Source organism: Acinonyx jubatus, chromosome B1 (genome assembly GCF_027475565.1).
Source record: "Acinonyx jubatus isolate Ajub_Pintada_27869175 chromosome B1, VMU_Ajub_asm_v1.0, whole genome shotgun sequence".
In the NCBI taxonomy this organism is placed as follows: Eukaryota; Metazoa; Chordata; class Mammalia; order Carnivora; family Felidae; genus Acinonyx; species Acinonyx jubatus.
The window spans coordinates 131,022,026-131,030,499 of record NC_069382.1 but is presented as its reverse complement, the minus strand read 5'-3'; the positions used below and the strand labels follow the sequence as shown (position 1 = coordinate 131,030,499).

The following is an 8,474-nucleotide window of genomic DNA, read 5'->3' as shown; positions in this document are numbered from 1 at the left end:
GGGAGTAATTTGTTACTCCAATAGGTAATTTCTAGAGGCTAGATTACTCTTACATAAGAAGGAGATAAGGAGACATAGAAGGAAAGATCTGGAAATGAGGAGTTAGGAGGAAAAAGAAGTGGAAAGAGGGTATAGTGAGGAGAATTTCAAAAGTGTTCACTCATTTGGAGAGACAGGATGAGGTTAGGGCAGTGATATATGAAATGGGACTTTGGGACAGAGAGATGTTAAAAGGTTTATTCAAGAAATTTTTCTGTGTTATTTGGTATAAATCTCTCCCCTGTGTTCCTAAAAAACTTTAAATGAAGATCTACATATCTTTAAATAATAATAAATAATGATAATCCAACTTGTCCAGTGATTTAATGTGTCCTTGGGCTCATGAATGACTTATGTAAGTCAATGCTAGTAATTTTATCCTTCTTTACTAGACAGTCAATTTCCCAGTTCTTCTTATTACTTGGAGCCATGGACAAAGTTCTGGCCAATGAGACATAAGGGGAAGTCTACTGAGAGCCCCTGGGAAATATTTTGCTTCCTGCTGAGTAGAGACACACACTTAAGAATTCACTAGCATTTCCCTGACCTTTCTTCCTATCTTACAAGTGTGTTGAAAAGTTGTATGAGGCCACTGTCTTGTACCAGTGAGAAGCTAATTGTGATGATGGGAAGGCATCAGGTAGCGGTGGCTAAGCGTAAGGACAGAAAGCACCTAGAGCCATGGAGGCAGCCTGAGTGGTGGCATTGAACCTGGAGTGCCTTGTTCCAATCTCATTAGGTGAGAATATTAATGCTCTTTTTTGCTTAAGTCACTTAAGCTACAATTACTATGGTTTTCTGTAATTTGTGTCAAAATCATTCCTAACTGATACTTAAGATGAATATTTTCTTAAAGATGGTGCCTTCGGGGCGCCTGGGTGGCTCAGTTGGTTGGGCAGCCGACTTCAGCTCAGGTCATGATCTCGCGGTCCGTGAGTTTGAGCCCCGCGTCGGGCTCTGTGCTGACAGCTCGGAGCCTGGAGCCTGTTTCAGATTCTGTGTCTCCCTCTCTCTGACCCTCCCCCGTTCATGCTCTGTCTCTCTCTGTCTCAAAAATAAATAAACATTAAAAAAATTTAAAAAAAAAAAAAAAAAGATGGTGCCCTCAAGGGCACCTGGGTGGGTCAGTCGGTTGAGCATCCAACTTTGGCTCAGGTCATGATCTCATGGTTCATGATTGGAGCCCCATGTTGGGCTCTGTGCTGACAGCTCAGAGCCTGGAGCCTGCTTCAGATTCTGTCTCCCCCCACCCCCCCGCCCCTCCCCTGCTTTTGCTCTGTCTCTGTCTCTCTCTCAAAAATAAACATTTAAAAACTTAAAAAAAAAAAAAAAAAGATGGTGCCCTCAAGCCGAGCCACATAATATGTGTGGACCTGAGACATACTTCCTGAGTTCAAAATCCCCTTCCACTTCATCTAGTAGCCCTCTAGCCAGGAAGTTACCTCAGTGCCTCAGTTTTTCATCTATAAGATGGAGATAATTCTACTTTCACCATAGGACTGTCATGACCATTAGTTGCCTTGCCCTAATTATTATACAACAAATATAAATTGTCATTATTTTAAGAGTTTAAAAACCAAAAATTTAGTATTCAAAATCTTCAAAAAACCACACAATCCACGGGGCGCCTGGGTGGCTCAGTCAGTTGAGCGTCCGACTTCGGCTCAGGTCATGATCTCACAGTTCGTGTGTTTGAGCCCCGCATCAGGCTCTGTGCTGACCACTTGCTCAGAGCCTGGAGCCTACTTCAGATTCTGTGTCTCCTCTCTCTGCCCCTGCCCTGCTCACGCTTTGTCTCACTCTGTTTCTTAAAAATAATAAATGTAAAAAAAAAAACAAACAGAACAATCCTCACAAAATGTGAAGTTTATCAACTACGAATTTAGGGCCTGTAGCTATTCCGCTACTGTACATAATCATCATATTTTGGATGGATGTGAAGTGACTTCGGTTTTTAACTCTTCAATGAAGAAAATTTCAAATCTATACAAAAGCAAAGAGATTCATACACTGAATCTCCATCTACCCATCACCCAATGTTAGCTGCTTATCAACAGATTTCCAATCTTGTTTAATTTTGTCACTTTCCCTGTAAACACTGAGTGACTTTTTTTAAAGTTTAAGAGAGACAGCATGAGAGAGAGAGAGAGAGAGAGAGAGAGAGAGAGAGAGAGAGAACCCAAGCAGGCTCCTCACAGCCAGCAGAGCCCAATGTGAGGCTCAATCACACAAAACATGAGATCATGACCTGAACTAAAATCCAGAGTTGGACACTCAGCTGACTGAGCCACCCAGGCAACCCCTAAGTAACTTTTTAAAATTCATTTATAAGTCACTTTAATTTCACAAAAAATTAAATATGTGTATATATCTCTAGAACTAACAGCTTTTTTTTTTTTAAGTTTTCCTATATTTGTTTTGAATATAAGACTTCAGACTGAGATCTTAATGATGGCAGTTGAAAAAGTATGGATTTTGGAGCCATCTCTAGATTGGGTAAAAATTCTGGTTCCACCTCTCTCTAGCTATGTGATCAGAAGTACATCACTTACTTTCCTCTGGGCCTCAGTTTTTTCATCTGCAAAGAGGAGCAGACCAGTAGTCAGGACCCACTTTCCAGGGTCACTTTGAGAAATAAATAGCAAAACAATGGTGAGTAATAGCTATAACTTACTAAACAAGCCAGCCACTGCCCTAAGCACTTTTCTGGTAGTATTGTCAGTCCTTGGCACTTGGCACTTGCCTGGTGCCCAGCAAATGTCACCTTTCAGTCCTTGGAGTAGGTTTTACTACAGTAAAGTTGACCAAGTGCTGGCGCTGGTTATGGCAGGCTGGTGAGAGAAGGTAGTGCCTTACCAGACACAGTCCTCCACAAAGTGGGGGCAGCAGGGGTGGCTGAAGAAAGCCTTCTCGATTTACTAACCAGTCCAGTTTGTAGGGAAGATGACGGATGGAAAAGGAGGAAAGAATGAGGATAAAAGGGAGTGTAGGGTCAGGAAGAGACAAAAGTACCATGTTTTGTTTTGTTTTTTTTAACTGTTATTTTTAAAGTTTATTAATTGGTGAGTGAGAGAGAGAGCACGGGGGAAGGGGCAGAGAGAGAATCCCAAGCAGGCTCCCTGCGGTCAGGGTGGAGCCTGACAAGGGCTTGATCTCATGAACAGTGAGATCATGACCTGAGCCAAAATCAAGAGTTGGAGGCTTAACTAATTGAGCCACCTCTGAAGTACCACGCCTTTTGTCTCTCCAGTGCTCTCACACATTGGCTTTTCTGGCTTCACACAGCCCCTCCCAGCAGTTATCACTCTGCACTTACCTTTGGGGCTCAGTAGCTGGGAATGTCGGGATGGGATGGCGTAGAGAAGCAGACAGGTGACCTGAAGTTAGCCCCAGAATGACCATGGCCCCATTGTTCAGGAAGACAGTTCCCAACACCCCCTAAGTCCTCTGCAGTTCCCATTACTGTTTGATGGGCCTTTATACATTTAGTCTGCAAACAGGGCTCCCTCAGATGGGCCCATTAGAAGAGTCCTTACCACCTCAAGGGGTATGAAGGCTGCTTGACCTTGCAAACCCAGACATTTTCCAGAAAAGGCTCAGAACAGCGATAAGCTGGGAACAGATTCGAACAGTTAGGAAGGAGTGATTCTAAAATCAATGTTTATTAGCAAAGCTTTCCCCTTTTTTTTTCTGTTTCTCTCTCCAGAAGACTTTGTGTCTGAACTGGGCTTCAAATTCAAAGTAGGAAATCTACTAATTCTTCTCAAAGGGGTCTGTGGATTCATAACAATCAAGTGCTTGGGTGGCTCAGTCAGTTGAGCATTTCACTTTGGCTCAGGTCACAATCGAACAGTTCAAACGGTTCAAACCTACATCAGGCTCTGTGCTGATAGCTTCAGATTCTGTGTCTCCCTCTCTCTCTGCCTCTCCCCCACTTGCTCTCTCTCTCTTTCTCTCTCTTTCAAAAATAAACATTAAAAAAAATGTTTTTTAAGTAGGAGATGAATTTAAAATGCATATTCCCAGGTCCTGCCTCCAGAATTCTAATTCAGAGGGATCAAGAATCAGCTGTTAAAAAATAAGTGCCCAAATGATTCTCTTTCAGGTGTTTTTGGACATTTCTCCAAAACTGGCCTAAAGACCATTGCATCAGATGAGTCCCCAGAGTCTTGTGAAAAATACAAAGTCCATAGATATCCTGAATTTTAATCTGCAGGGACAGAGTTGGTTGGGGGAGGATGAAGAAGGAAGTCCAGGATTCTGCATTTTATTTTTTTTTTAATTTTTTTAACGTTTATTTATTTTTGAGACAGAGAGCGACAGAGCATGAACAGGGGAGGGGCACAGAGAGAGGGAGACACAGAATCTGAAACAGGCTCTAGGCTCTGAGCTGTCAGCACAGAGCCCAACGCGGGGCTCGAACTCATGGACCGTGAGATCATGACCTGAGCTGAAGTCGGATGCTTAACCGACCAAGCCATCCAGGCGCCCCTGGGATTCTGCATTTTAAAGAGACTTCCCAAGTGAAGGTTTACTCCTGAATTTTAAGAACCACCCACCTAAGGAATAACAAAATGTTCTCTTAGATGGGCTGTGGCCTGGAGGACCTACTTCTGCTGAATCTCATGAAGCTACTTTGGGTGTATGTTCATGAGGAAACCACAACCCCAAGAACTCAACTAAAGGAATGAGAAAAAGACAAGGTACTGAGAATAGGAATTAAGTAATAACCAACAATGGTTCCACATCAAAGAATTTTTATAAAGTCTCTCTAGTAGGAACACTGCAACACATTGGTCCTCTATTCATCCATACTTGGCCTGCAGTGCAAATTTTCTTACATGTAGATGCTCTATAAATACCCATTAGGTTGACTTGAATGTATTCCCTTTGGAGAGCCATACTTTCAACAAGGACTTCCATAATTTTTTCCTAGTGGTGTTTGGATAAGCATACATGTATGTACAGGCAAGGGGCAGAGAGGTGATGGTGAACAAAAGTGGGTTTGATAAAGTAAGGAAGATAAAACTTAATGAGTTGCTAAGCAGACTTCAGTTGTAAGTTAGGGAAAGCATAACTACAAGTTCTAATTTGGGTTTACTTCCTCTTTTGCTGCAGAATCTTAAGCAAGCTACTTTCATTTCTCTCTTTTTTTTTTTTTTTTTAAGGAATATGCCTTGTGGAATTATTTTAAGAAGTAAGTAATCAGAGATTGGAAAGCACCTTTTCCTCTTAGCCAAAATTGTGAAGAGAATCTCCACCATCTGGCATCTAGGCCAGTTCAATGAAACAAGTAGTTTCTTTCTTTCTTTCCTTCTTTCTGTAAACTAAAGATCATTTAGTAGATGTTTATTGAGGATTCATTATGTGCTAGAAGCTATGACTTCTGGGATAGCAAACAAGATACAGTTACTACCTACTATTATTGAAGAAGTGAGGAAATCAAGTGAAAAGTAGAAGTTGAAGGATCAGGGAAAAATCACTGGCCAGCCTTCCTTTAGTGCTGGCAGAGGTGGGCAACATGAAGCTTGCAAATTCATCTGGGAATCCAGGTGCTTCAGCTATCAGAGTGGAACAGCCCAGCCTGGAGTCACTTCTGGTCAACAGGGCCTGCACTTGACAAAAGAGTCTGGTATGGGGTAGGAGGGAGCAAGAACATATGGAACGTGCCACCAGTGTGGTAGAGAGTGGGCACAACTGAGATGGGCAAACCTCTCTGTGTGTTTTTTCCAGAGCATGGCTGCTCTTTCTCTACTACCTACCAAATCGCATGTTAGTTTCTTTTTTTTTTTTTTCCAACTCTAATGCAAATCACACAAGGAAGGGGATTCTGGGAACTGTAGTTCTAATTTGTCCAAAGTAACACCATATATATAAGGAGTTGGGTTGAGAAGTGATGAAAGTTGACCAGGAGGCCAATGCATGGTTAGAGGTGACATAATCAGGATGCCTGGTGGCTCAGTCAGTTGAGCATCTGGCTCTTGATTTCAGCTTAGGTCATGATCCCAGGGTCATGAGATCAAGCCCCATGTTGGCTCCATGCTGAGCATGGAACATGCTCTCTCTCCCTCCCTCTGCCCCCCACCCCCACTCACATTTTCTCTTTCTCTCTCTCTCTCTCTCTCTCTCAAATAAAAAAATTTAAAGGTGACACAGTCAATGCAAAGATTCTGAGCAAAAGTGCTTATTGAGATCCCAAGCTGTTTGAGACTCCTCAGGACTTCTCAAAGTCCTGTGTCAGCACTAGAATTGTCCCACTTAGAGCAAACTGGTTGCATAAAGGGAAGTCAGCTCATAAATGTAAGTTTGATACCCCAACACAGTGACCACAGGTGCAACAATTACAGATAATCACCAAGTTTTTATCTCAGTGTGACACAACAGCTATTAACAATTACTTTAAGATTTATTTTTTTTATCAGACTCAGGTTTACAAGGTATATAATGCTTATCTGTTCAAATATTTATCAATGCTTACTTTACATCACACAGAAGAAGTGAAACATCTTACTAGTCTCTGCATGAACTGGACACACACCCTTCTACCTGTTCTTGCATACAACACCTCAGATTTCCTACCCAAGCATACCAGATTCCCCACAAGGTATACAATAAATAAAACCTGGTGATAAGGGGGAGAAAAAGAGACTCTGAGACACAAGCCCTCAGGTTTCATAGCCCTACTCCAGAAGGATTGGTCATATCTCCTTAAATTAAGATGATGTAGTTAAAAATAGCAGAACTTCCAGGGAACTAGTTTAAATAAATAGGAGGATTTAAAATGAGGAGACTTGCTTATCTCACAAGACACAAGGGCAAGGAATGCAGCCAGCCCTCAGACAGGAGCTGAAATCAAGAAGTAGAAAGCCAACCCTCTCTCTCTGCCCCTCCACCGCTTGTGCTCTGTCTCTGCCTCTCAAAAATAAATACATGTTAAAAAAAAATTTTTTTTTTAATCAGGGGGGTCTCCTAGGTGACTCGGTTGGTTAAGCGTCCAACTTCAGCTCAGGTCATGATCTTACGGTTTGTGGGTTCAAGCCCTGTGTCAGGCTCTGTACTGACAGCTCAGAGCCTGGAGCCTGCTTAGGATTCTGTGTCTCCCTCCCTCTCTGCTCCTCCCTCACTTGTGCCCTCTCTCTCTCTCTGCCTCTCAAAAATGAATAAAGGTTAAAAAATTTTAAAAATAAAAAGAAGTAGAAAGCCAGGAACACTCCACTCCATCTCATTGTCTGCTTTCTCTTCTGCATTTGCTCCTTCTCCCTGCAAACTGATTTCTCTGTTCCTCAAAGCACAAGATGGAATACAGCTGCCCCTCTTGAGTTGGAAGTGATAGTTTGAAGCAAATGGAGACTGCCTTTCTTTCAGTCCTAATACCAAATAGGGAGAGAATCTGATTCAGTATTCTCTCCTTGGACCAATTAGCCTTGGTGGTAATGGGAAATCAGGAAGGCTTCAGTACAGACCTGCAGCCAGGACCCCATCTCAATGGGTAAGGGAGCACCAGTGTCAACACTCTGACTTTACTTATAGAGGATACAAGGTTAATCTAATGCTAGCCAAATGTACAGAACTAAATGACTTCCTAGGGAGACTCCAGAAGTCAATCCTACTCTTCGACTTCCTGCAGTGACTAGAACAGCAGGAGCCAATGCAAAGTCAGAAACCTAATAATATGAGCATTGGGGACACTGTAATCAAGTCAGGATTAATGAAATAAAATATGTCCAAGAGTGTAGCACACACTGTTGATTCCCTTCCAAAACCATTTCCCTGCTTCCTTGCTGTTGCACCTCTAGTTTTGTTCAGGTATCTAAGCTCCTCCATTTGGTCATGTGCTTGTGTGCCAGTCACTTCCAAAGCTCTTAAAGGTGAATCCTGATTAAACCAACCAAGGTAGTACCATTCCCTTTATCTTTGATTTAGGCTTGGGCATGTGATATATATTCTCACCAATGAAACATGAGGTAAAATCATCTGGGTGTTTCTGAGAAAGATTTCTTTATTCCTAGAAAAGATACCAATGAAGAGATTATCTTTTCCTCCTTTATACTTTCATGCATCTGGATATTGGATACAACCTGGAATTGCTCTCACCATCTTAGGACCATAAGGAGAACTAACCTAAGGGAAAAAAGAGAAGGGAAAAGTCTGGGGTCAATGGTAACATAATTTATCAATGAATTAACTCTCCTTGGAGCCATTCTGCATTTGGACTTCTTGTATGATATAAATTTTATTTTTTAAGCCACTTCAAGTTGATTTTCAACTGCAGCTGAAGGCAGCCCAACCAAAACAGAGGATATGGTGGGAATTAAGGTGAAAAAGACAAGCAGATAAGATCCCACATACAGAAACAGGAGTCAGAATGAAGTCAGACTTCTCAGAAACAACCATGAAAGCTAGATGATGAAATTTTGAAGGAAAAGATTTTCCAA

The 8,474-nt window shown here is 42.0% G+C and overlaps 1 protein-coding gene across 1 annotated transcript in view; it reads left to right on the top strand.

The window, feature by feature from the left end:
- Nucleotides 1-629: 629 nt before the first annotated feature.
- Nucleotides 630-8,474, top strand: part of AFF1 (ALF transcription elongation factor 1) — a 247,651-nt gene continuing 239,806 nt past the window's right edge. Inside the window, exon 1 of the mRNA XM_053217150.1 lies at nt 630-778. The gene's annotated coding sequence lies outside the window, so the exon portion shown is untranslated. The remainder of the gene's footprint in view (nt 779-8,474) is intronic.